The sequence below is a fragment of the Canis aureus genome, chromosome 1 (assembly GCF_053574225.1).
Source record: "Canis aureus isolate CA01 chromosome 1, VMU_Caureus_v.1.0, whole genome shotgun sequence".
Lineage (NCBI taxonomy): Eukaryota > Metazoa > Chordata > Mammalia > Carnivora > Canidae > Canis > Canis aureus.
In genome coordinates this window covers 52,268,879-52,296,638 of record NC_135611.1, presented here as the reverse complement: position 1 = coordinate 52,296,638, position 27,760 = coordinate 52,268,879, and the positions used below count along the sequence as shown (strand labels likewise).

General features: G+C 44.8%; 1 long non-coding RNA gene across 3 annotated transcripts; it reads left to right on the top strand.

The window, feature by feature from the left end:
- Window positions 1-440: 440 nt before the first annotated feature.
- LOC144314844 (uncharacterized) lies at window positions 441-27,381 on the top strand. 3 transcript variants are annotated; one of them, XR_013380708.1, is made up of 6 exons: window positions 441-11,004; window positions 12,376-14,881; window positions 17,542-17,639; window positions 18,449-18,687; window positions 20,018-20,128; window positions 26,053-27,381. It is a non-coding gene; the product is annotated as an uncharacterized LOC144314844 (long non-coding RNA). The 3 variants fall into 3 exon arrangements; XR_013380707.1 differs by lacking the exon at window positions 18,449-18,687; XR_013380709.1 differs by lacking the exons at window positions 17,542-17,639; window positions 18,449-18,687.
- The last annotated feature ends 379 nt before the right edge of the window (window positions 27,382-27,760 follow it).

Below are 27,760 nucleotides of genomic sequence, written 5' to 3'. Positions count from 1 at the left end.
GGCTCTGGTCCTCCCATGGATCCTAAAGTTTGCCGTGGTTCCAGGTGGCTCAATGGGCCTTTGAGATCCAGTGCTGTGTTTGAAATTGTTTGCAAGATCTGCGTTATTGAAGAAAAGGTCCTGGTTTCTGTATAATGTTAACCACAGGAAAATATCAAGAAGCATTTCAGAGAAGAAAAAATAAAGGGGTTCTTGGACCTGCCGTTTCTGTTTTGTTGGCATTGAATTAAATTAGTGGTCGGCAACATGCTGTCATTCACTCTCTATCCCCCCCCGCCCCCCCCCGCCCCCCCGCCTTCCCCCCCCCCCCCCCCCCCCCCCCCCCCGTTAAGTTAAGAATCCAAAGGAAGCCCCAGATCTGGGGAGAAAATTTTCATGCTAATTAAACCTCACAGTTTGTTCTACGGGGGCCCTATCTGCACAGCAACCAGAAGCTTCTATGTGGCCCAGCAGTTTCAACCAGATAGCTCAGGAGCCAGTGTTCATGCTTTCAGTGGTCGGCCTCCAGCGATTTCAGCTGTAAAGTGCCTCTGATCCCCAGATTCTTACAAAGGAGATTTGCAAAGCCTGTAGTCTCTCCTTCCTAACTTAATTTAAACTGCACTTGTAATAAAAAGATAAGTGTGTGTACTGGCTTCCCTCCCCTCCGAAGGAGACATGGAATTCTGTGTGACCAGGATCCTTCTTGGGTCTGCCGGTTAAGTTCTAGAAGTAACCAAAGAACTGGATCAACCTCCTCTGTCCCCTTGCACCCCAGCTAGCAGCCATCCCCGGCCCTTTGGCTCCACCTGCTTTCCTCCTTCCTCCCTGGCCAGCCCCTCCCACTCGCCCCTGCAGGAAGGACACAGCTTCCTCAACCTCTCCTCATCCCTGCCGCCTCCAAAACAAACACAAATTTTAAAAAAAGGACAAAGGAGTTTTAGTTATAGAAAGGTCAGTTTTAAAAATTACAAACATTGGGAAAATTTACAAGGTTGCTAAAGAATCTCAGAAAAATCCAGCAGGGGTTCCCAAAGCCTGACCTCATTTACATTTCAATAGAGACCTGGGTCAACCCTTTCCAATGTTTCTGAACATTCTTATTAATCTTTTCTGTGGCTAGAGATTCCCTGGCGGCATCTTCTCTGTTACTGGGTGTGCTGCCCTCGCTCTTCGGGGATCCAGGCCCCGATCTTTGACCCTGTGACAAAGGGGTCCCTTTTTTCCCTTCTCTGGCTTCTCTCTCGGGCTTAAGGATACTGTTCTGACTCTCAGTTTGCCACCCTGGTCCCTAAAGGAGCATCTCCTGGTTGAGGTCTTGGGGATCTCTCCCCATTGCCTCTCCAGCCACATCTGAGACTTCTCCACTGAACCATTCTTCTCTGATCTTGCAGTGGCTTCCCTGCTCCTTCAGGATGTCCCCGTGCCTCTGGCTAGAATAGGATGTGGGTCTCTGTCATGGACTTAAAACTGGCCGAGGGTGGCCTGGATGGCTCAGCAAGTTAAGCAGCCCCTGTCTCCGGCTCAGATCACAATCTCAGGGTCCTGAGATCCAGCTCCTCAGGCTCTCTGCTCAGCAGGGAGTCTGCTTGTCCCTCTACCCCTCCCCTCATCTCATAAGTTCTCTCTCTAGCTCTCTTTTTCTCTCTCATATAATCTTAAAAAAAAAAAAAAAAAAAAAAAAAAAAGCTGTCCCAGTGAGGTGGTACAATGATGAAAAGCACTGGCTCTGCTGCAATGTGGGGCGGATACCTTGATCTGAGCAATTCTCAATTTTCTTAGCTGAAAAATAAGGTACTAATAAAACCCACCTTGTAGTGTTACTGTGAGGATGAAATGGGGTAACAATGATCAAGGCTGGATGTAGGCTTGGAATACAGGGATTGCTCAATACATATTGACTATTGAGATTATTATCAACATCCAGTTACCACATTTAGATGGCTTACTCTATGAGGTCACGGAGAAATTGTCTCTGCCCTCAGGAAATTTGCTGGGTGGCAAAGGGAGCGAGTAAGCCCCAAATTACAAGCAATCGGCTATTAATGTGCTTGAAGTCCTTCATGAGTATTGAGCAAGGAGCAGCTAGCTCCACCTGAAGACAGGAACAGGAGAAGATCATACAGGCATTCCCACCTGGGGAAGGTAGTATGTCCAGGCCGTGGTGATGGCTGGTCCTGCCCTTGCATGAACATGGCCAGCTCAGTAATGGTTCTCATTTAATGAACAGATCCAGGTTCTCCAGTAGTCCCATGTACTCAGTAGGAAAGAGCCTTCTGGAACCACCTCTGTGGACACCCATCATCCCTCAGTCTCAAGGTTGGGCTCCGGATGAGTCTTTCTCTGAGATGTTGTGCTTAACCCGAGGACCAGATGTATAAAACAACTTCCACTGACTGTTTCCCAAGTACCTGGCATGACCTGGGTCTTCACAAACGTCATGTCGCCTAGTCTCCCCCACAACCCTGTATGCTCAACCCGCTCTGTATCAAATACAATTTTGCAAACTTGGGCAAGTTTTGTACCTTCTCAGTGCCTCTATTTCTTCACTTCCAATGAGGATGTTTGTCTCAACCCCCAGGTTGATGAGAGGATCTGATGAATTCGTATGTGCAAAGCCCTTGGTGAAGATACAGTAATGGTTGTTCTCATCCACTACATTTGTCTCTGGTTTCCAGCCCATTTGCAGAATCCTGGTAACTGATGAGGCAAAAATTGACAGCAATTCACCAAAATGATTCCTCTTCTCTCTGGGTACACAGCCAATGAACATTTCCCACCTCTCTTGAACTCAGGTGTGTCCATGTGATTGAATTCTAGTCAATAGAATATGAGCCAAGTGATAGGTGCCCCTTCCCAGCCTGGCCCAAGGAAGCGTCCCAGTGTCCTCTAGCATTGTCTGTCCCACTGGGGCCAGCTGGAAAGGAGGCTGGGGTCCAGAAGAGTCCCCAAATGACTGCCTGGAGAGGAGCCATTTTGCAGACCTCTTCACCTGTATAGTTCTGTTATCCAAATAAGAAACACACTTTTATTGTATTTAAACTAACATGCATTTGGCTAATAGCCTTGCTGCCCCTCACCGATACAACTCATATACCCTGAACTCAATGAAGGATCAATTCTGCAGTGAACTGTCCAAGCTATCATTGTCTCCCTAGCCAATTTCCCCTTACTCCTCCTCCCTTCCATGAAGAACCTTTCTCGTTTCAGAGGAAATCTGATGTGAATTTGGTGTGCCTTGACACCTCTGCCACCATCAGCAGGCAGTGCACACAGGACTCCATGCCCTTCCGGGCTATCCACCTGACCTAAGGCAGGCAGAGCAATCATTGCTACCACTCCCACCGACGCTTCAGGAAAACAGGCACTTCTCTTTTTTTGGTGGGACTGCTGGCTGCAACAGATGAAACTATTTTAAGGCTACAGTAGCGATGGTGATAATGCAGCATGGAAAGAGCTTGCCAAAGTAGCCAATATGGAGAACAGAGCCAATCTGGAAGAACATTTCCTTATGACATCGTTTGAGCTGCTGCATTAATGTCTGATTCATATTTCCCAATTATCTTGGTCAGTGAACCTCCTTTTTGGTTAAGCTAATTAGAGCTAGTTTTCCCATTGTTGGGAACTACAAGCTCCCAATTTATCAGCTTCGCCTCTTCCCCCAGGTCCCCTGGGCCTCTGGCTCCACAGGCCCTGTCTCCCCTCCCCCAACACCTGCCCCTGAAAGCAGCTATCTTCACAGTATATAAAATATTAAAATTCCTTAAATAATCAGTGACAATAACAGGCATGACTTCCACAGAGAGAAGAAGAGTATTAGTGACTCACATGTGGTCTCAACTGATAATGCTCATTCTTAGAGAGGGAGCCTGGCTATCTGTGCTAGGAAAACAAGATCCCATAAAAACAAACTCAGTAGGACTGCCCTCATTTTTTTTTTAATTCCATTGAAAATTTTTTTTTTTATAATATCTCTTAAGGTAAGTGGTGCCCTTGGAATTTGGGGTTGCAAATTCCCTTCATAATATGTTGCCTTGTGATGGAATTTGACCAATAACGCTTCAGTGTTTTTCATTTAAAGCAACATTTAAAGTTACAACCGCAGAGATTTGTAAAATGGGAAATAACAATATAAATTAAAGTTAGTTATACAGGTTATCCTCCTAGCTTTCATGTCAGTCTTTCTGTCAAGTACAATATACCCCCCCTCCAATATTTGGTGGAATACTTCTATAAAATACATAATCCACTTGTCTCAGATCATATAAAGGATTATAGGCTTTTATCTTTGAATTTTATTTTGAAATTCTTAAACTGATTCTTTATAATAATGGGGAATTTTCGAAAGCTGCTAAACTTTTCACTCTCATTTTCTCAGCCGAGTTTCTTTCCCCATATTCATTTCCAGGCTTTGAGTTCATGAGCTCAGTGAAACCACACTTAGGATAAAAGACTTTTCTCTGGTTACCTTTATCTTCTTTATCTCCCTTCACTCCCCGTTGTCCAACACCTCAACACCTCCAAAATCAAGTGCCAGGAATTCTCACTCCATGGAGAGTCCTAGGTATGGAGTTTTTAAAAATCTTGTCTGCGGAGTTGGGAGAGGGGGGTGTCAGGGGTTACTGTTTAATGTGTACAGAACTCATGTTCGAGATGAGGAAAAGATTCTAGAAATATAGAGTGGTGAACAGCTACACAACACCGGTATATTTAATGCCACTGAATTATATACATGTTAACACGAATAAAGTGGTAAGTTTTATGTATATTTTGTCACAATTTTAAAAATATATTTATTGGTTCATACTTCCTGTCTTGTGTATTTGTATGCATCACTAAATATAGATGCATCACTCCTATGGTTAGCAGCAACTTAGAAGAATGAAGAAGTCAGTCAAATATAAAGTGTAAAGCAATTTCATTCCTTAAAAAACTACAAGCTAGAACAAAGCATACACATCTTTTGCCAGCTGTCTTTGCAGACCGGCTCTGTGTGCTCATGCGCAGAAAAAAGCCAAGCCCCACGATGGTATTGACAAGAACAAGATGAATGACCCCCTGGAGACCATAGGGTTTGTATTCGAGTTTCCAGCACCTTTTCATCCTTTTGTCCCCCCTCTTGATTCACATGCAGATTAACCAGGGACCAACTCTTCACTAAATAAGCTTTTCACTCCAGTTTGGAAGGTAGAGGGAACATCTAAATATTTATGAGGCTCTTTCTCCCGGGTTTATGATGCACTCTTGTTGGCTGTTGAGGAATTACGTTAATGAATGCGTGCCTGTGCACACCGACACAGAAACCAGGCAAAGGGGAAAAAAACACACACACACACACAGTGCTTTGTCGGCACTCACCAAACAGTTCCCATGAAAAGGAAGAAAAGAGAGAGGGGGAGGAAGGGAGGTTTAAAATCTGTTGCCAGGAGAGAAATAAATTGTTCGAGGCAACACAAAAGCAAGAACAAAGTTTCATCTTTGCTTTCTGGAGTTGCAAATGTAACTGTTGTTTCAAGTTGGTACAAATGTGAAGTAAAACATGCTGATGGTTTGAAAAAGAGGAACTGGCTGCCGGGCTCTTCCCTGTGATGAAGAAAATTAAGGACAGAGTTTCAATATTGGAAATGCATTGTTGATTAGAAAACAAACTAACCAACATTTTCTCTTAAGCACTGCTTTATACAAGTTCCTTCCAGACAAAACTATTTGGGTAGGAATCCATAAAAGGGTTGTCAGGGTTTTTATTGTACTGCCCATATATAGCCTCTTTCTTTTCTCTGTCTTTTCAGTGTCTTATAGATACTGTTTTCATTAGGCTAGCTAAATTTCACTTTATAGTGAATTCACTCTAAATGTATTTGCATGAAGTTAGACCTAGTTATGACTTAGGCTCTAAATCATCTTTAATTATAGGTAATCTTTATGATATTTTAATAGGTAAAATAATATATTAGCACACTGGAACTGAAATGCAGACATATTAATGGCCTTAATATCACACTGCCAGAAAGTCATCTTTGCAGCCCTTTAATCATCCTCCTGGTCTCCCCCTACAGTCCTGTTCTCCTGTGAATAAGAGAAGGCCACACCGAAGGCCACAGCAGTCAGGGCCCCACTCACCCAAGACTCTATAATTATCTGCAATACTTGTGCATCAGGATATGAGGCTTAAAAGGGTGCTTTTTTCCCCTCTTTTTTTAAAAAACATATTGCCCCTCAACTGGTCCTCGTTTTCATTTGTAGGTCATAATATACGGAAAGGCTAAGATTGTTATTTTCAAGAATTCTTGCTCAATTCAAAAAATACTTAGCCTGGCTCTCATCACCTGTCTTCACAGGGTACAAAAAAGGTTAAGAAATCCTACCTCTGACCCCACACAGCCCACACTGCTGCTCTGGCTGCAGGAGGGAAAGCAGAAACTAAATCTCCAACTTCCCTTTTAACATACAGAAGGCTTCTCCACACATTTTTGTGACCAACTGAAAATTAGTTGTTGAGTGTTAGTATTTATTTGTTTCTTTCACACTGGAGTAAAATACAGAGCATAGTCTCCCATTCCCCACCCCACCCCACCCCCCAAAAAAGCTGGTTACTTGATTAATAGTTATTTGAAGTACAGATAATAATGGTCTCTAGTCTATTTATGTAACTGTTATATAACCTAAACATTATATATTCTTAGCTTAAACCGGAGTGTCTTTAAGTCAGTGTCATCAATAAAAACTAAGACAAAATGTTCACACAGAAAATGCTAACAGTCTTTCGTCTGAGACACGGATGGGGAATGGGATGAACTCAGCACTATTCCATAGTCATCTATTACTTACTTGTCTGAATGAATAGGCACTTGGCTATGTCTAAGTTTAAAGAAAACTGTATCTAACTTTTAAAGAAAAATTTACTGAAACCTTCACAAAATTGTTCGAACTCCCTACCCCCACCAGGGGGAAAAAAAAAAAGACATTATTCGGAAGGTACTTCAGAAGGGCATTTTATGTATAACTTGGAAAATCCGTGTGAGTATTCAGTAGGTCAGTCCAAGTTCTCTCCCCTACTCGAGCCTCCTGGGACTGTGCAGGAGGCACCTGTCATCCAGAGGACACCTGCCATAAAGGGGCCACGCCCACAACTCATCACCAGGCCCAGGCTGGAACGGGCATCCCACACCCGATAGGCAGTGGAAGACAGCTGGGCTGGCCGTTCAAAGGCCACGGTAGAAGGCCATGCTCTGCATGGAGTTGAAGGTCTCCAAGAAAATTTCCCTTTACTAAAAACACATTCCTCATCAGTGTACTTCTTAAGATTCCCATAGTGATAAGCCTGTGTCTATCTGGGAGGATGCCATCCATTGTTAATCCCTGACTAGAAGTATTGTACTGGATTCACAGGAAAGATTATTGTACTGGATTAGCAAGGGGGAGAAAAGTGTATCTTAAAACAGAATTGGGGCACCTGGGTGGCTCAGTCTTAAGTGTCCAACTCTTGATTTTGGCTAAAGTCATGATCTCAAGGTTGTGAGACTGAGCCCTGAGTCGGCTCCAGGCTGGGCGTGCAGCCTGCTTGGGGATTCTCTTTCTCCGTCTGCCCCTCCCAGCTCAAAAAAAAAAGAGGAAAAAAAAAAAAAAAAAAAAAACAGCCCAAGAACACAGAATACACTAAGGGAGGAAAAGGTCAGGCCATTGCAACAGTGTCCTGTAGAGGAACATTCTAGAATGTACTAGAACATGCTAGAACAGGGTTCCCTGGGAACCCAAGATACCTTTTGGGGGTAGGGGAGACTAGCACATAAAGGTGACAGCTAGCAGGCTAGAGGAAGCTGAAGAAAAACTATGGACAGTGCAGAAGTTTGTCCAGGAAAATGAAAATTTTCTTTTTACCTGCAAATTTTTAAAAATATGTCTTAATGATATAATCCACCATAAACAAAACAAGTAAACTGATATTCTCATATACTAATAATAGTACTATAAATTGAGAGGAGTTTTCTGCAAGATAATTTGTTAACCTATACCACAGAATTTGGGATTTGTTTGCCTTCAGGCTATAATCTCATTTCTGGGAATTTATTTTACATAAATAATCATAGGTGGGTAAAGATATAGCAATATTATTTCTAATGAGGATTTAGAAGAAAAAAATTGCATCTTATTATTTATTATTTTGTTATTATTTTTCCTTAGCTGTATTTTCTATAATCATGAATTAATTATATAATAAGAAATAAAATTTGTTAAGAAAAAAGTTTGTCCTCTGTCAGCAGATTTCTTGGTGTCTCATCAACTGAGCGTCCCTTCCAGGAATTTCATGGAAACTACTCCAGTATCACAGAAATGCTCAGGTCCAGGGATGTATGGAAGAACTATGTGCCAATATGCTTAAGAGAGTGTCTCTCCTGATGTTAAAATAAAACATGTGAAATGTCAGTGAAACAGTCATGTTTTGAGAAATGTTGACAAAATTGGAAATTTTTAATTATTTCAAACAAATATGTGTGTATTTCTGAAAACAGTTTATAATTCTCACTTGCTTTTTTAAACACAACCAAATTCACACCAAATGGAGGCAACACTCAGCATTTACACTCTTAACAACCTGCAGACTTCCTCTTCTATCTAACCTCTCTGCTTTTCCTAAGAAAAGCAGTTCCTTTCATTACCATCAGGTTTCATGCAAACAGAAAAGCATTGCAGGACATGGTCTTTTCTCAAACCAGAACTGACCCGAATCTGTATTAAAACAGCAAGGAACAAGTGAGATTGTCTATTTGAAGTCTTCACTCAAAACTGAAATGTTAAAAATCCCAGTTTTATATTCAGTATCATTCTTCTCAAGGGTTTATCTCTCAGTATAATTTTTGTTTCTCAAACATTTTCAAATATTTGATCCTTGAAACCTTCACCCAACTCATTGCAAAGTTTAGAAATACTGCCTATTTCAGAATGTTTACACATAGTTCTCAAACATGATAGGAACAGGCCGACCAGCCCCAGCTGTTTTCATGGAAGCCTGGGGAGAGGCTGCTGGTACACATCGTGATATTTTTCCAACCTAAAACTGTTATTTCCCTACACTGAGACACATGTTTCACGGCTGAGCCTAAATCCAAATTGAATTTAAAAGTGTATTGGCTAAGTGCCAAATGCAAGACGACCCTGACCTGTCTTCCACTGTCCTCTGACAGTATATGCACATACTGACTCTTCCACAGAAAAGCTGGTTTGTAAACGGGGAAAAGCTGTCCAAGAAGTATTTACACAATGAAATAATCTTTTATTTTGCCCATACTGACAACCAACCCAGTCAGTTCGTTAAAACATTTTCTTTTTAATATTTGATGAGTTTACTTAGTCAGTTGCCTGGTTTGTTTATACCGGTTAGTCGTTATCTACATAGATGAATCTCAAACCCGAATTCTCATGATCTGAGGAGGAATTCCCATTGAGTAATGTGGTAAGTGACGATCACATCACTGTGATCAGTGTTTGAACATATCGTTATCGAGTCCTAAATGCTTCCAGGGGCCGCTGATTATCAAAGAGCCCCGGGCTTCTGTGTTTCCATCCCTGACCATATGATGACAGCAGTTCACCTTTGACCGTTTTGTATGCCGGATTTCCTGAACCAGCAACAAAAAACAACTTCAAAACCCGTGATCCATCCTAGCGTCTTACTCATTTCACCCCAGTACGGGACCCCACAAAGACGTGAAAACCAGATCAGATCACATTTGGAGCCTACCAACCTTTGCTCCTTGCCTTCAAGGAATGTTTATGCCTTTTAAAGACTAACTATAATTTAGCTTTGTTATATAGCCTTTTTTCCACCACTTTAGTGCCCACCATCAGTTTTTCCAGTGAACAAATTAGTGCCCATTTTTGGATTTTCTTGATTGTTAAAACCCATTGATATAAGAGAAAATGAGGAATAGGGCTTATGTAAGCCTTAATTTTCAGCGTGATTCATCTATAAAACCATTCAGTCTTCCTAAACTATGTGAATGGAATTTGTTTGCATAAATCTAATTCCACCAAAGGCTTCTAAACTGTGAACTAATTACATGATCTAATTTTGGAGCTTTTCCAAAGTTAATCTCTAAATTAGTTATCTTTTGCTTTTCTTTTATGTGTCATCTTGCTTTTTCACATTTCATTAGGTATCAAAACCAAGAGAGACAAAGTACAAGCTATTTATATTTTATCAAGTCTCAAGATAATGGAAAATATTTTATCCCAGTTAGATCTACAGAAGAGAGCAGTGGTGGATCCTAAACCAATGTTTTGGCACAAAATAAAAGTGCAAATAATTATGGGCAGCAATATCTTCTTTGTAAAGAAGCACTTTTTACAAATAATTCTAAGAAGGACAGTTATTTCACCATATTTGATTTTCATCTTTCATTGAAATGGACCTTTCCATTCAGGCACGTCTATGTGTGTTGTATGTACGTTCGGACGTATGGTGAGGTGTGGTTAGAAGGAGCGTTCGGTGTTATTTAAGAAGACATGGGTTCAAGCCCCCCGTCCCATCACTCCCTGATTGTTTGAGAGCAGGGACGTCACCTACCATCTCATCAACAGTTGGGGTTCACAGTGCCTTCCCAATCTGTTTCAAGGGCTTGTCATAGAAATCAAAGTAGATAGTATATGTGAAACTTTATTGATTACATGTGTAGGGGCCTAATGACACTACCGGTGAATGACATAGTTGTAACAATAACTCAACTGGGGCAACTTACTTAACTTCATTGAGCCTTATTTCTTCTTATACAAGAGTAGATTATAAAAGGGTTGTGGGGTATAGAAGTGACACGGATCACAGTAGAACCAGAAATTTGGACGCTCAGAAGACTTTCTCTTTTCTCACTGTATACTGTTCTCTCTCTTTTTTTTTTAATATTTTATTTATTTATTCATGAGAAATGCAGAGAGAGAAGCAGAGACACAGGCGGAGGTAGAAGCAGGCTCCATGCAGGGAGCCCGATGTGGGATTTGATCCTGGGACTTGGATCACACCCTGAGCCAAAGGTAAACGCTCAACCACTGAGCCACCCAGGCATCCCTCACTGCATACTGTTCTTAATTTTTTCTTTCTTTTTTTAAAGATTTTATTTATTTATTTGACAGAGAGAGCACAAACAGTGGGAGCAGGAGGCAGAAGGAGAGGGAGACAGAGGGAGAGGGAGAAGCAGTCTCCCTGCTAAGCAGGGAGCCCGATATGGGGTCTTGATCCCAGGACCCTGGGACCATGACCTGAGCCGAAGGCAGATGCTCAACCAACTAAGCCACCCAGGTGTCCCTGTTCTTAATTTTCTTAAACTTCCTACACGTGGCTAGGACACAGAGCCACCAGCATCTCCTGCCCCCTACCGCACTCCACACATCTCACACTTTTGCCACAAGAAGAAAAATTAAAACTAAATTGCCCACCTCTTCATCCCAAGCCTGATCACAGTCGAAAAGTCCCTGAAAAAGACTCTGAGGGTCACCTCAATTCAGGTCAGGTGCCCTGGCTGGGAGCGTGTCACCAGGAGCCTGTGGTTGGAGTGAGAAAGAAGCAACTTTCCCTAAGAAAGGAGGTGATCCTCCCAGAAAGGAGGAAGGGTCCCAAGCAGTCAAAGTGGTAGGTGCTCCCAAAGCACAGAAGGTTGGCAGAGCGATGACCTTTCTGCCATTCTCTGGTGAAGGTGACCTTGGGCTCATGGGTGAAGCTGTCAGGTGACAAACAAAACCGTCTCCAGTCTTCTGTAGCTGGCGTGAGGAGCAAATTACAGAATTAATTTAAAGATGCCTTCAGGGGCACCTAGGTAGCTCAGTGGTTGAGCATCTGCCTTTGGCTCAAGTTATGATCCAGGGGTCCTGGGATCGAGTCCTGCATCGGGCTCCCTTCAGGGAACCTGCTTCTCCCTCTGCTGTGTCTTTGCCTCTCTCCCTGTGTCTCTCATGAATAAATAAATAAAATCTTTAAATAAAAAAAAAGTTTAAAGTGCTAAAACACTAAGAGGTAGACTAACTGATTCTAGTTCTCTCGCTACATTTTGTCTGGAAACTAAACAGACTATCTAAACTATCGATTATCTCCATTGATAATCTCATAAAAGTACAGAGCCAAGGATTAGAACCATTCTCTGATGCTATTTTGCTAGGAAACAGCACCACTTCGGAGTTTTTTCCTAGTTAAAATTGTATTCATCTCCTGTTAAATCATGCATGCGATTTACTTGGGGCTATTCCTGAAATTTTTTCAATTAGAAAAATGTAAATTACGAAATCCATTATTCATGGTGTACAGAGTTGACTGTGTTTTAGAGTATCACCTGAATAAACAACAGTAGAGCAACAACACAAATACAAACTCTGGTCCTACAGGAGTTTCAATGTCCTCCTTTTTCCTTCTAGGTCAATTTGGAGAGCTTCTCCATTCCTGAACAATTCCCCTCTGGTGATTCTTGTCAGCTGTCGGACCTGTTGTGTTGTGCAATGGCTGTGCCCATCCTATGTAGTTATCTGTAGCCCTGCGGTGGGGACTTACACCCCGTTCTTCTGTTACTTCAGTGCGTCAGCTAGATCCAGCTTCTCTGTGTGGCTCACGTAGGCCCTGTCTACTTGGAATATATGCCACTAATTTTTGACTGCCCATCCGTGGGATATGTCTGTCATATGCTTCAGGACCAAGCTGAATGTAATGCTCTGGGAGAGATCTTATTCTGTTGTCCCTCCGTCTTTTGGAGTGCTTCTTCATATGGGTGGGTATGTGATCCGAGCATATCCGTTGGCACTTCTCGGTGAGGTAGCATCCTGCATCTTCTCAAGGTGCTAGGTGTGCATGTTTTGTCTCCCCAAATGTAAAACCTTAGTGAATGCCAAGTTTCTTTGCAGGATGAGTGTGGAGACCTCCAGTACTGCCAGAAGAAAGGTATTGGTACGTAATTGTAAAAGTAGGACACACGGCAGGGAAGGTGGCCCCCTCCATCACTCTGCCCCACTCCCATGTGGACCTCGTACCTGATTGGGAGCTGGGGGTGGAAACTGCAGTAGGTTTGCCCTGGCCCTTGCCCTCCTGCGCCTGACCGTGGGGCCGTGAGAGGATAGAGCGTCTCCTGCCCGTGGTTGCAATGAGAGAGCTAGAGGATAAATGCTGAAAATAATATTCTGGGCTGAGGGCCAAGGTCATGGCCAACGAGTGTGTCCAAACCCTGTCATAAATTAAAGTAACTATCAGAAAACCGAGCGCTGAGTTCTGGAGCCAAAATGAGCGGTGCTGAGCCACAGAACAAGCCAAGAACGGAGAGAGCAAAGACGTGCAGCAGATCACACTGTCAAAGGTCAATGAAGCGCTCCTGCTCGCAGGCTGGCCAGGTCCGGGAGGGTGCCAGGCCCCTGCACATGCAGTAGGCGGATGTGTGCACGCTCATCTACTGGATCATTCCACCTGCCCCCAGGGATCCTCCAAGCAAACTCTGACTTAAAGTTCTTCACCCATAGGCAAGAAATTCTATTCTTTTGTTATTTTAATCCCCAAACGAGCCATGATACACACAGAGGCAATTTCAGGTTTAGTCATGTTACCTTTACCCAAACTGAAATCAGTCCCCATTTTTGCATAGCCCTATAGAACATCCAGGGTTCCCAGCCTGTCTAGAGAAATGTCCTAGCCGCAAAAGGTGCGAAGGCAGCGAGGCAATCAACACCATACGTACAAACGAGTTTGTGATTGCTCACTTGCTCCATGGGTGTGGAGGGGATAGGACTGCACGCTATTTTGTGACAGTTTCCATACTTATCTAAGTATCCATACACTTCCTGCTCTTCCCTCCTCTTCCTGTTGGGACATTTTTGTACATGCCCAGTGCCGTAAGATTCCAAAGGAAATAGGAGCGCTTTATGATGATCTAAATCAGCATCAAATTGCAAGGCCGGGCTTTCTGTCACATAGTCAGTCAATTATATCATAAAGACTAACCATACTCCTCAAAAAAAAAAAAAAGAAAAGAAAACTTTTCAAAACCCAAGTGCAATCTGATCCCTTCTACAACGCCATTCATCTGTAACTGTACACTTGTCTTATACAATGGCAAAACCATATTGGTGCCTATTACTCAGCCACTAAACTTTTTAATTCTTTAAAAAACATTTCTAACAGAAAAATCAAATATATGGCTATTAAACATTAATTCTATCAAAATGTGAATGTGTCACTTAAGATGGGTGGAAGCCCAAGATTCTTTTTCATGCAGGGACCCGACCAAAGGATTAACTCTGGCACCTCTCTTTGTAGGTCATCCCTAGCACTCAATACCTAAACATCAAGGAAGAGAGGGTGCTTCCCTTCCCACCTCCCAGGCTTGACATTTTGGAGAGAGACTCCTTAGGTGATGGGGAAATAACAAAATGCACAAAGCAGGGCCTAAAAACGAGGGAAGGGAAATTCTCCCTCAGCCCCCAGCACTGGGGCTGCTCCGGGGTCGAGGCGACTGTTACCAAATGCTGTGTTAGTTTGAGTGAACACCCACTTCGCTGTCCCAAGAGGAGGAGACTTATTCTGAGGGATGGGCAGCTGTTGACAGTAACTTTCTTTGGGGAGATGGAGCAGCTGCCAGAGCGGCAGATCAAAGGCCATTTGCTAAAATGCTAAGCACATTGTATTTGATGACTGGAGACCCACCTTCCAGTCTGTTTGCCTCTGCAGAGCTGGGACCTTGGGCACATCACTTCCCCGCCATGCACTTTCCTTACCTTTATGGCTCACGAATGCAATTATGTTTTCTCTAACCTCTTCAAGGTTACATTCTGTAATTACAGCAACCAAGACCAACAAGAATGCTGTTAAGATTATTATGTGACCAATTGATTGTCAAATGTGAATTGAAGAATGGATTCCAATGGCATCTGAAGCATTATTTTGGTAGGTAGCCTGTAGGACCACCCTGAACTAGATCCTTAACAATAAACCGATAAACCCCATACAGCAGAGGGAGTACCCTATTATATGAATAAACTAGTACAACAAACCAGACCAGATTGTTTTATCTTATCAAGGAAAGCAGTAATTTCTTGAGCACCTACTGTGCTAGACATTGTGTTAAACCTTCTACATCCATCCCTTTATTTAATCTTTAGAACAAGCCTGTGAAATTATTACCATACCCATTTTAGAGATGAGGAAAGTCAGCTTCAGGGAGACTGAGTAAATTTACTCATATCACTCTGCTCAGACTCAAAGTCATGCGCTCTGACTCCTTCCTAATATTTTTCAACACTACCCTCCTGCCCACTCACCAGGAGATCATAAAAACCGGCAGTAACAAGGATAGTAATCATCGCCTCCTCAAGTGTAGGAACTTTGGTTTGATTACAGATCTTGACTTGTGCTGAGACTGAAGCCTGCACAAAGCGGTCATCACTACAAATCTGTTAAATGAAAAGTAACCACCCTTCACTGGCAAGGTTCCTGCCTTCTTGGCATTAGTGTCTCTAGAGCAGCACTGTCCAGTAGAATTTTCTGCGGTGATAGAGATGTTCCTCATCTATATTGTCTGACTGGTAACCACATGCAGGTATTGAGTACTTGAAATGTGGCTGGTGGGTGAAGACAAAACACTAAATTTTATTTCATTTTAATAAATTTCATTTGAAATTGCCACATGTGACTAGTGGCCTCCATGGTGGACAGTATGAGTGTCAGGTAAAATATGGGTAAAATGCTCACCATACAGTCAGAATGTAGGCTTAGCAGTGAGAAAACAGGGATACTTTGAGATTGATAATCTCGTCCAACGACTCGTTGACCTGGAAGGGGTAAAATCCATGATTCAAACCTGAGTTTTTCTGATATAACCCAAACCCAGACCTTGTCTACCAGCTTCTTGTACAATATTACAGAAAGAAAAGAAAGAAGAAAGAAAGAAAGAAAGAAAGAAAGAAAGAAAGAAAGAAAGAAAGAAAGATAGATTCAGGAATCTTGGGCTAAAGCCCCCAAAGTGTGAAATGACCATCCCTCAATTTGGAATGTCTTCACATGGAGAACTTGAATGTCCTTTGGAAATGGAATCCATTGTTTGTTGATGGAAATTCATCAGATAAGGAACTGGGACAGCCGAAAGGCATTCGCCATCCAGCACTGGCGCTTGGGCCCTACCATTACGGGGAGTCCACAGTGCTCGTTCACGTCCAGTTTACCTGTAAAAATAAAACTGCAGTAGCAACAGGAAGGCCGACAGTGATTCTAACATTGTACAGAAGGACAAGTGAGCAATTGGCAGGGAGCATTTCTGCTATCGCTATGAAACAGTATTTCTGAACCTTCTTCACTGACGTCTCCCTAAGATGCCTCTTCAGACATTTCTTCCTAAGTTTTAGTATCACAGAAACGCTGTTTATCAATTAACTCACTATATGTTTATCTGTGCTTCAAACATAAAAATAATGTGATTTTTGCTCTGCGAGAATCAATTCTCCTCCCCTTGTAGGGGGTAGGGATGATAGCACCTTGGCCAAGAAAGTTCTAGAATGAATGAACTCTTCTTGACTCTGAAAAGAAACCCAATGGAAAAAGCCTGAGCTCCAGTCAGGCAAGCCTTAGTTTTTAGTCCTGCCTCCACCTCTTAGGCAAATTAATTCATCTTCTTAAGCTTCTGTTTTGCTCATCTGTAAAATGGGGATAAAGATATTCTCTCCATCCTTGAGCTGTTGTGAGCCTTAAGTGAAGTATTGAGCATTCATTAAGAATTTGTGGCATTCAAGAGCTTCTCTCTAGATGTTAGCCAGTTTCACTACTTTTATTAACACAGAAACATTCTGGCAGTGCGGCCAATGTTCAGATCTCTTGTTTTCTAGAGGTTACCATGTTGGATTCTTTAACTTTGAGAAGGGTCTTTCTAATGTCTAGGAGCAGCCACTTCTTTCAAAGTGAATTTCATAGGAAATCTTACAGGATGTCTTCCTTATCCCGCTCAAGACATATCTTCCAAACACTCATGAAGGCCCTTCAGAGCTGATGAGGCTGAGATCACAGACAGCATTTGCCTGATATAAAATATGCACAGTAACACGGTCTTAATTAGATGTACATGTCTCTGAAGATATAAATAAATGCTTCCTTTTTGATATGTCTGACTTAATAGCCTAATAACAGGGGAATGTTGCTGAAATATAATTCAGGGGGTGAGGGAGAAATTAATAAACTCAAATATTTAAAGCTCAACAGCAATTAACAACCCATTTAAAACAAATTTCCGAATTTTAATTTTATTTATCCTTATCCAACCAGGACTGAGCCTAGGGTTCATCATTATTCATTTTCAGACCTAACAGGGTGCTCTGCCCTTTGCTTGGGAGGCACTTTCAAATTCCATTATGTGGGGGCAGCAGACCATGAAGCAGGCGATGGCAGAGGGTGGAAACTCAGAAATCCCACCTGGGCTGCCGGGGGCACAGCATTTCCCATTTCCCCGTTTACTGTTTTTCCTTCTCTCACCTCTTCGGAAATTGGATATTAATCTTTGTGCTGCCAGTTTAGCTACACACATACACCCACACACAAAAACAGAACACTTTTTTCTGCAGGGTCCTTATCAGAGAATGTCCACGTTGGTGACCTCTGGTCAGCTAAGGCATCGCCTGAGTTCTCACCTCCTTCATGTGCACATGGAAGGGGTGTGAAGGTGAGTCTCCAGCATGGGTAGTCAGTAATCATCCTGAGGTGAAATCCCCACCCCCGGGGTGACGAAGGGTACAGTGGGCTTGGGGATTTGGTGTCCTTCCCATCAGTACCTCTCTACATCAGCTGGGACAAAGACAGAGGATGGGAGATGGAGTAGGCAAGGGACATGTTAGCCAACGTGCAGTGGAGGCTCTTCCTAAAAGAGGATCAGCCTAGTGTGGGGGTGTTGGGAGCACACAGGGCTGGCATTCTCAACAAGTATATGTTATGTATGGGCCCCTTGAAAGAAGGTGGGCAAGGGCCACCCTGAGAGAGAGAGCAAATGAAGAGCACATGCACACGCTCAGCCTTCCATGTGTGTGGAGGTTGAAGATGAAGAGACCCTTGCAAGGGCGGCACCTCTGGCCAGAGACCTGGCCCTCAGCACTCCGTTACTTTGGACAAACCAGGGACCCTTCTCTGTGAACCCCACCACACTGCACCAGTGGGCCACCTTTGCCACTTCGCTTGGACTACCTGAATCTGCCCATTCGGCCTTAGCTGGGGGTCTCTTCCAATTAGCTTCTCTCTCCCAAGAATTGGGAACTGGAATGAGAGGTGCCCACTCCCCACAGCTCTGCTGACTGAGGTGAGGCCAATCGGGAAGCTAGAATTGATGTTAGGCAGGGTGGCCTTCGTGAGCTGTCCCACAGAGACAAGGAAAGCTGGTATAGAGAGAAATGAAAAGAACAGAAAAAAACCTTTGATGAGCTATCAAGTGATCGCCTGCATTCTGAACGCTTATCAGTATCTGCTCTCGGTTCTTCATAGGACCTGACTGCGCTTCTGGCCCTTGGGGTCCATTCATCTCAGAATAAATTCCTCTTGCTTTTTGCTGGAACCCACGTGGGTCATGATCTGTGTACCAGTGAAACACTGAAATAGTCCTAGTGACCAAGGAGACCCGTGGACACCATTGGCTACTCCAGAACCTGGGCAAAGGCAGGGGACCTGGACACAGTTGATCCACAGCACACAGGAGGCTTCCCCAGTCACAAGCTGTAAGAAGGGTAGGGAATGGGCCCTGGTCATTGGATGAGATAGCAGAACAGCCACCCTTTCAGAAGGGCAGCCAGCAAGAAGCAGTCTCGAGATCATGGGCTTTCCATCTAGGGTGGTGGACTCCTGGGGCTGCCACAACAAAGGACCACAACTTAGTGGTTTAACACAACAGAAATCTGATGTCTCACGGTTCTGGAGGGCAGAAGTCCAAAGTCATGGTGTCAGCAGGACTGTGCCCCTTCAGGGGCTCTAACCCAGCTTCCTTTCTCTGCATCTTCCAGCTCTGGGGGCTGCAGGTGCTCCTTGGCTTATGGCTGCACCACTCCAACCTCTGTCCCTGTCCTCATGTGACCTTCCCCTCTTCTTCCTGTCCCTCCTTTGAGTGTCTCTTGTAAGGAGACCTGTCACTTGATTTAGGGCCCACCCTGGTAAGCCAGGATGATCTCATCTCAAGATCCTTAATTTAATTAGATCTGCAAAGACCCTTTACCCAAATAAGGTCACATTCACAGCTTCCTGGGATTGGGAGGTGGGTCTATCTTTTGGGGGGCAGACATATGTTTGGGGCGGGCTGCTGATCAACACACTGCCGATGATAAATGGGAGAGGGAATGTTCATTGTTCAACATGAACCATGTTACCTTTCCTGTTACCTCATGGGGAATATTTGTTGTTTTTCTTTTAATTAAATTTTCTCATGCTACATAATGGCCAGTTTATTACCAGAGGGTTTTGTGCCAATCTGGCTGCTCTGGGAGAGAGGCACCTAGTTTCTCTCTGGGGGTCTGTGCCCAAACAATAAGATACTCCAAAAAGTGCCTGGACCAATCCAACTACAGGTTTCATTTGTCTCATCTTAGCACCAAAGCTTGAGGCACGAAGTCTCCCTTGAGGAGCTATGGGACAGGCATAGAGACAAGGAGACGAAGCCACCAGCCAAAGCCGGGCAGACCCGGAATGGTGCTGACACTGGCCAGGGAGTGACCCACAGGGAGCAAGACCAAGGCTGCTTCGGACAGGAGATGAGCAATTTGCCAGCTGACAGGGCCCAAAGGTAAATTAGTAGATCAAAATAAGCAGATGGAGTGGGGAATCTAGGAGAGGTATATTAAATTTTTCCTGTTAGTTCAGCTTCTGTTTATTCAAACAACTTTAAGTGATAAAAAGATATTTGACAGTTCCTGGGGTGGCTCAGAGAATTAACACAAGAACCAATGATCCACGTCTGGAACCAACACAGAACCCAGAGCAGATGCCGTCATTGACTGCTGCCATTTTGCAGAACTCCATCATGGACGTGTGCTGCTCTGATAATGCCCAGGCTCTCTCCCCTTTCAGGTTGCAGATACTGAAAGGTATCTGTCTCCAATCAAGTGTGAGAATGATCAGCCATGGTACAGGCATGGCGGCTGTGAATTGGAGAAGTCACCTCAGATGGGTCCGTGACAGGTGAGTGGGGGTGGCCTGGACACTGGACAGGGGTAGGTAGGGTGGAACCAGAGAACAGGAGCAAAGAAGCCAACCAGGGGTGCCTGGTCCAGAGCAGCACTTCTAAAACCATTTTGTTTAAGGACCTCTTCACACTCAAAAATTATAGAGAAATCCAAAGACACATAAAGATAAGAGACAAAGAGATAAACCAAAACATTGTAAGACATGAGAACACAAGCAGGCATGCCATTAGTTATTGGGGCCATGATGCCACCACACCTGGAGCAGCCACTGGAAGACCCCACTGCATTCTTCTCAGAGAAAGAGGGATGAAGGTCAGTGGCATCTTAGCGTTGTTACAAAGTTAATTCTGACCTTGTAGATCCTCTGAAAGGGCCCTGGAGTCCCCTCAGTGCCAGACCACATGGGAAACGGCAGGCGCAATGGTCAGGATGTGAACTCCAGGGCATGGAGGAAGGAAGAAGGGGCCAGGGGGCTGGGGTGCTGCCAGAGGATCTGGTCCATATTCAAACTCCACAAAAGCTGCATACTCTGGTCACTCAAAACACTTTGAAAACCACCCCATGATAGGACGATGTCACTGAGTTACTTGAATAACTCTGGTATAATGAGGATGAAATGGAAAGAATGTATTTTACAAGTTCCTGTGAGTCAAAAGGGTATTCCCCAGATTTTAAGTCTGTCTTCCTCAAACCACACCGGGATGTGTTACCTGAGGTCCAAGAAACATCTGCAGGGCTCACCTTCCCCTGCTTGGCCCTCTCCTCCTCTTCCTCCTGGGACCCCGCCCCCTGCTCCCACCTGTGGCTCTCTGGTTTCTTCCCTTCAAAGGGGGCAACTTTCAGTCTGGAGCCATTCTTTTTCCTTATCAATGAGTTACTGAGCGTAGCCACGCTGCCGATCCAGAGAGGTCCACGGAGCAGCCCTTAGGTTCCCGTCACCTGCCTCCCTGGATGTTCACTTGCTAACCAGAGTTACCTCTCATAATCCTACAAGTTTAGAGCCAAAGGGGTTGCAGAGCCATCTGCTTCAACGTCTTAGTCTACAGACAAGGACACAGATGGGAGGGGTCAAGGACTTACTCAGGTCCATGGCTGGATGTCCAGTAAGATGTGTCAGAGTTCTGTAGCCACCAAGCACAAAGGTATGCAGTCCCATCCCCCCCTCTCACTTCTGTTCATCAATAGCCCTCTGGGCAGATAGAAACCATCCACTTCTAGGTTTGTAAAATGCTTTGTGACCCAGAGAGAAAGAGCTTTACCTAAATAAACAGGTGAGTGACTATGTCTGAGAAAACGTTAGCAATATTTATGCTCTTCTAACGCACGTGGGCCTCTTGCTCCTTCTCCCAAGTTCATTCTTGTTAACCGTGTGGAAGGGTCCTCCAATGCCTAACAGGTCAGCTGATAGGGAATCGAGAGATTTGTATAATAAGGCACTCTTGGAGGCCAAAGAATTCTCCAGACTCGCAGGAATGAAGTTATTAAAGTGGAAAACTAAACTTACTGCTGCTAAGTTTCCACTGAGCCTCCCCCAAACCCAAAACCATGCTGTGTTGGGGTGCAGGGACCAGCCAGACCTACACAGCTGACTTCCCAGAACACACTGTGTGAGGACTTCGCAGAAAAGCTTCCCCTGGTCCGCGCGGTGCGGAGTGGCAGGCTCTTCTGGACCAGCTAACTCTTGTCACCTGAGACCAGAGAGGGAAAGTGATGTTCTTCAGGTCACACAGCTAATGAGTGGCCAGGCCAGAGCCTTTAGAAGCCCCTGGTCTGGGATCCCTGGGTGGCGCAGCGGTTTAGCGCCTGCCTTTGGCCCAGGGCGCGATCCTGGAGACCCGGGATCGAATCCCACATCGGGCTTCTGGTGCATGGAGCCTGCTTCTCCCTCTGCCTGTGTCTCTGCCTCTCTCTCTGTGTGTGACTATCATAAATAAATAAAAATTAAAAAAAAAAAAAAAGAAGTCCCTGGTCTTCCTTCTACTACTGGAGCCTGCTCCTCTGATCCCACTGCTGCTGGCAGACAGTTCAAAATTAGATGTGACCTTGGATCTCAATGGCACCAGATTAGGAACCTCTGGGGAGGTGGGTTTTGCCAGCACGGCTCTTACACAGCCCCCTCTTACACAGCCCTGTGTGACAGACAACTCAAACCCACACATCAGCTCCCATCATCCCCTTGTTGGAAATTCTTCAGTGCCCTGTTCATTCAAGCATCTTATCCTGGCTTACACATACATGCCAGTAAGAGAAAAACACCTTATTGTTTTTTTTTTTAATTTTAATTATGAAGAGAAGCAACATTTAAAATAATATAGGAACTTGGGCTCTTTCAGGCTACTGCTTCCTGAGGTGGTGAATGGGGTTAGTTTTCCTCTAACATAAGGGCTACTTAGGGGAAGTGGAGCTCATGATGGCCAACAAGGCTCTCCATGGTTTGATGTCCTCCAGATTCCTTGCCCTCTCCTGTGAGGGCACGAAGCCATCTCAAATCAGCTGGCATTTCCCAGATGTGACATGTTATTTCCTGCCCTCCTGGCGTCCTTAGCTCAGTGAGTCTCAGCCTGGGCACTATTGACATTGAGGCTGGGTGATTCTCTGTTGGGGGGACTCTCTTGTATACCATAGCAGCATCCCTGGCTGGCCTCTGCCTGCCAGAGGCCACTAACACCCCCCGAGTCATGACAATCAAAACTGTCTCAAGATCTTGCCAATGTCCCCTGGGGAGCAAAATCACACCCAGTCCATAACCACTGCTATAACAGGAATGGGCTTCTTGACACCTCACTGTCTAGCAAACCTACTTCTCTATTTTTTTTTAAAGATTTTATTTATTTATTAGAGACACACAGAGAGAGGCAGAGACACAGGCAGAGGGAGAAGCAGACTCCATGCAGGGAGCCCGATGGGGGACTCGATCCCATGTCCCCAGGCTTACGCCCTGGGCTGAAGGCAGTGCTACACCGCTGAGCCACCCAGACTGCCCTTACTTCTCTTTCATGCCTCAACCCAAACCTCAGGTCCACCACGAAGCCTCCTGGAACTGTCCTGCACAGTTCTCTCTCTCTCTCTCTCTCTCTCTCTCTCTCTCTGCTGATTACTGAACCTGATAAATTTGCACACACAACCCCTCTTGCTGCTCATTCCATGGCTATGCAATTGTCTGTCTCTCCCTACCCTTTGACCTCTTGGAGTTTTTCAACCTCTGGGAGATTATTAGACTATGAGTTCCTAGGGGTCAATGCTGATCCCTCCAAATCTATATCCTCAATCCTCAGCACTCTGAACAGTATCTCATCCACAGAAGGAGTTGAGGAAATGCTGAGTGAATGTACAGTCCATCATTCTATGCTGGTACTCTCTGGTGATGACTCCTCAAAGAAGCATCTCAATTACCTTCTCCTCTAAGATGACTACAAAGCTCAGCTATTGGCATAATCTCAGCATCGCTACAACACTTGATATCTGCTTGACAAATAACTTTGCCAAAGGAATAGCCCAGGTGTTAGTCATAGTCATAGTTATAGTAGTAGTAGGCCACCATATGAGGTCCTCTCCATGTTCTGGCCACCATATGAGGTCCTCTCCATGTTCTGGCAGGTGTTTTCACTCTGACCGCTGACCCTTATAACATTTCTGTGACCTATGTCTTATTAGCATCATTTTCCAGGTGGGAAGACTGAGGATCTGAGAGTATAATTCACAGATTCAGCATCCTGGTGACCCTGGGATTAGATCTATTAGATCCAAACCCCACTAACTGCCCTGTCTTTGGTTTCCAAATTTTTATTTATTTCTAAGGGTGATTCTCAAAAAACAGTCATTTAAAATCTGAACGGCCTCAGTGTACCCAATGAGCAGGTTCCTGAAGCCCTGCTGCAATCTGTGTCACATCTTATCACTGCAACAACATCAAATTCTGTCAAAATATGGAAAAAAATCATTTTGATGCTGCATTTGCATATCCAAGGATTGGAGGATGGTTTGTATAATCAAATTATGTAGAGTTGTAAAAAGGGAGCATCATTTAAATAGCTTACAAAATTACTTTGAAGACGCACATTAAAATCTAAAGAACCCATCGCCTCCAAGATCTTTACAAAAAGTTAAATGCTAATTGATTATGACAGCTTTGTCTTTATCGCGGGCATCATTCCCATTCTACCTCGTCAGTACCGCAGCTCGACGATCACTCTATCCCCCATTCCTCTTCCAGCCACGTTCGTACTGTGCTATAATCACAGATGGAATTTATGCACGACTGGCTTTTCCCCCCTCTCCCCATAGTTGATCAAAAGGAGCAGCCTGAAAAAAAAAGAACCAGAATTTGCTGAAATTCTGATTTCTTTCAGCAGTTTTATAGATTGTATGACTTATCTTTTATTGACGATGCAAGATCTCTGGTCCCAGCATCTGTTCGTTGCATCTGTGGAGAAAGATAAATTCCCTTTTTCTTATGCCACTGAACCAAATTTAAGAGACAGACAACCACACAGGTCTTAAGAGAAAAGGACCGCAGCATACTCCTCTTCCTCATCCTGGCTACCTCTCTCCCGGTCCCTGGGAGGAGCAAGAGGTGGCTCGCCAGCCTGTGGGGTCAGCCAGCGTGAGGTCGGAGGCCCCGGAGATGGGCCGCTCAGGCTGGCCCTACGTGCCTTCCCCAGATGGAGGGCCCAGGGGCTGTTGGTCACGAGCACAACCTTTTGGGAGGCTGCATTGTATACATTAAAAAAAAAAAAAAGAATACCCTGCACTTCATTTACAATTTCTCAAACTTAAAGAATTGTGCCTGGTCACCCAGAGACATGATTATACATCACGGAACTTCATTATAATAATGGCTCGGGCACTCCAACCTCTTTCAAACCTCAGCTGTTCGATTCAGCCTCTTCAGCTCCATAACTGTTTATAAGATTAATAGACTCCGATGCATAATTGACTCTCCCACCTCGAGAAGAAAAGAGAGAGCAAGTAATCCCAGCCTTCACCAAAGTCCCAGCCCTACGGGGAGATGGCGAGTGTGTTCGTAGCTGGGTCCCGTTGGGGAACAGAGTAGGTTACCCGACAACAGGTGCTCTGGAAGGGTCCCCAGTCCTGTCCTTTCCTGGAGGCCTGAGTGGCTGCTGTGACACACAGATGTTGCTGCAGGGACCATGGGCCATCATTCAGCTCTGTGGCAGGCAGCAAAGCCTGGGTGGAAGCAACAAGAAGGGCAGGGAATCCCAAGGAGGAAGGAAGGGGAAGGAAAGGGAAGTGGGTTCATAGACTGGACAGTCTGTATTGGGGGAGCTCAGAGTAAGAGGGATGCCTGGGGCTGCTGGTTCCCTTTCTGGGGTCACACAATGTTGTACCAGGACTTGCAGAGGGACGCCCTTGGGCGGGATGTGGGATCCTCCTTTCAAAGCATGCAGAAGCTAGAGAGGATGGTAGGGCCCATCTTCCTAAGTGCCCACAGATTTGGAGCCTGGTTGCCACTGGTGTGGAACTCGGAGAGTCGGGAAATGCTTCCTGACAGAGCTGGAGGTTAAAGGGAACACAGGCCGTGGATGAGTGGATGGGGGGAAGCCCTGGTGACCTGGGCTGGAGCTGGGCTCAGAGGCAGGAGAGCAGACTTGCAGGGGCACCAAGAGGCACCTGGACCAAGGAGGCCTGGGCCGCACCAGGACCCAAACAGCTGGGCTCGGTCGCCATGGCAGGACGGGCACCCCCGCAGGGACCCAGGTCACCGTGGCAGGGCGGGCACCTGCAGAGCTGCGGGCAGAGCCAGTGTGGGGCAGGACTCAGCTGCTCAGTGATGGTGGGAAGAGGATTTCCATCACCCCAAGATGGAAATGGGAAGTTTCATTGCTAGCAGCTCTTACTACTGCTCTCCTCGTCTGACTTGTGCCTCTTCTCTTCTCTTGCCTTATTTTCACGTTCCAGAGAGATACCAGGTGGCTGGCAGTCTTACTGAAGAAGGAGGAAGGAAGGGGAGGAGAGGAGAGAAGAGGAGAGGACAGGAGAGGACAGGAGAGAAGGAAGGAAGGAAGAAGACAAAAAACCAAAACCACAACCACAACCACAACAGCCAGCGCAAACGAGGAGCCTGGAGTAGAGGGAGGGCCATCCTACCCCTGAATGCCAGGGAGCTGGCTCTGCTCTTCGAGAGGAGGCTGGACTGCTCTTTCCTAGCCGGCTGTGCTCCGGTCTCTGCCTTAGATAAGGGCCCTGCAGCTGGACTCGGGGCCCCCCTCTCCCCCAGCCCCCGAAGGCCCACCGCGGATTGCCAAGATAAGTCTTATCTGGGACTCCGTTTCCTGACCACCAAGTGACCTCGGGGTGAAGAAGGCCCACCAGGCTCATGGTAACGTGGCCGTAACCCTCACATTTGCTTGGGGAAACTGGCGCAAAGGAATAAAAGCACAACACGGGCTCGTAAGCTTGGTTGTTGGGTAGACGTGGACTCGCTCTCCTGTTCGTCTCTGGAAGACCCAGCCTACTTTCTAAACTGCACTTTACCGCATCGATTTAAAGGTACCAATGGACGTGTACAGTCCGATCCTTAGCGTGAAGACCCCGCCCTGCCTTGGAAACTCCGCATTTAATCTCTCCTGTCACTTTCAGGGATAAAGAAGCAGGCCCGATGGAGAAGGACCAGCATCAGTTTATTGACTTCTGAGAACTATTCACCTTTTGCAGAGAAGGGAAAAACCCCTCCTCGTATCTAGGGCCTGCTGGGTGCTAATTTGACATGGCAATGAGATAAAAGTTGGGCTCGGGCTGCCGTCAACCTCACCGGATCGGAATGCCGTCTACTTAGCATAGGAGTCAAACAATTCCCTGGCAATAGATTGCTTTCCACTTGTAGGTCTACTAAATAAATAGAAAAGTAATTAACAGTGTGCTATGGCAGATGTATCGGGGGAATTTCATTAGAGCAGAAGAACGGAGGGAATCAAGGAGCCACTTTGTATCCCACCATCCGGGGAAGCTTTCCTGCTGTCTCTAGGATGGACGTGTGATTTCTGCTTCTCTGCAATAACAGACATTTCTGAATCTCCTATGATCTCTTCACACCGATCCATGGGAAAAGAAAGAAAAAGAAACCCGTTAAGTGCCTGAGATCAGTCCACAAATAAAGAATTCCTCGCATTTTTCCATTTAGTTGTTTTGTCCCTGAAACCCGTGGATGGTTCTCTCCCTTTTGTTGTATTTTTTTTCTTTCCTTTTCAGTTTGCTCAATTATTAAATATCTGAATTTTGAAATGCTCACTGAATGTCTCATTATTATTATTCCTCCTTCCCTTTGGAAAATAAGTGGCTTTCTGTCATTTATAACAGCAGGAAGAAATGAAATTTCATAAGAAGGAAATTTATGCTGTTGGAAGAAGAAAAGACGTCGAAGGCATTTATTTTTAACCGGCTTTTAAAAAATATATTTGAAAGTACTAAATTCAATTTCACATGTCCAGAATGGCATAACCTAATTTTAGCATATTAATTAACAATAAAAGTAGTGTTTTGCCTCATACAAAGAAATGAAATAATTAACTTACTGAGGAAATGGGGTCATATGATTTTACTTTGGGAGGGTAATGAATGACATTGAGTAACGGTAGCAGAAAGGTTTTGTGCAAAGTAACTCTGGCTG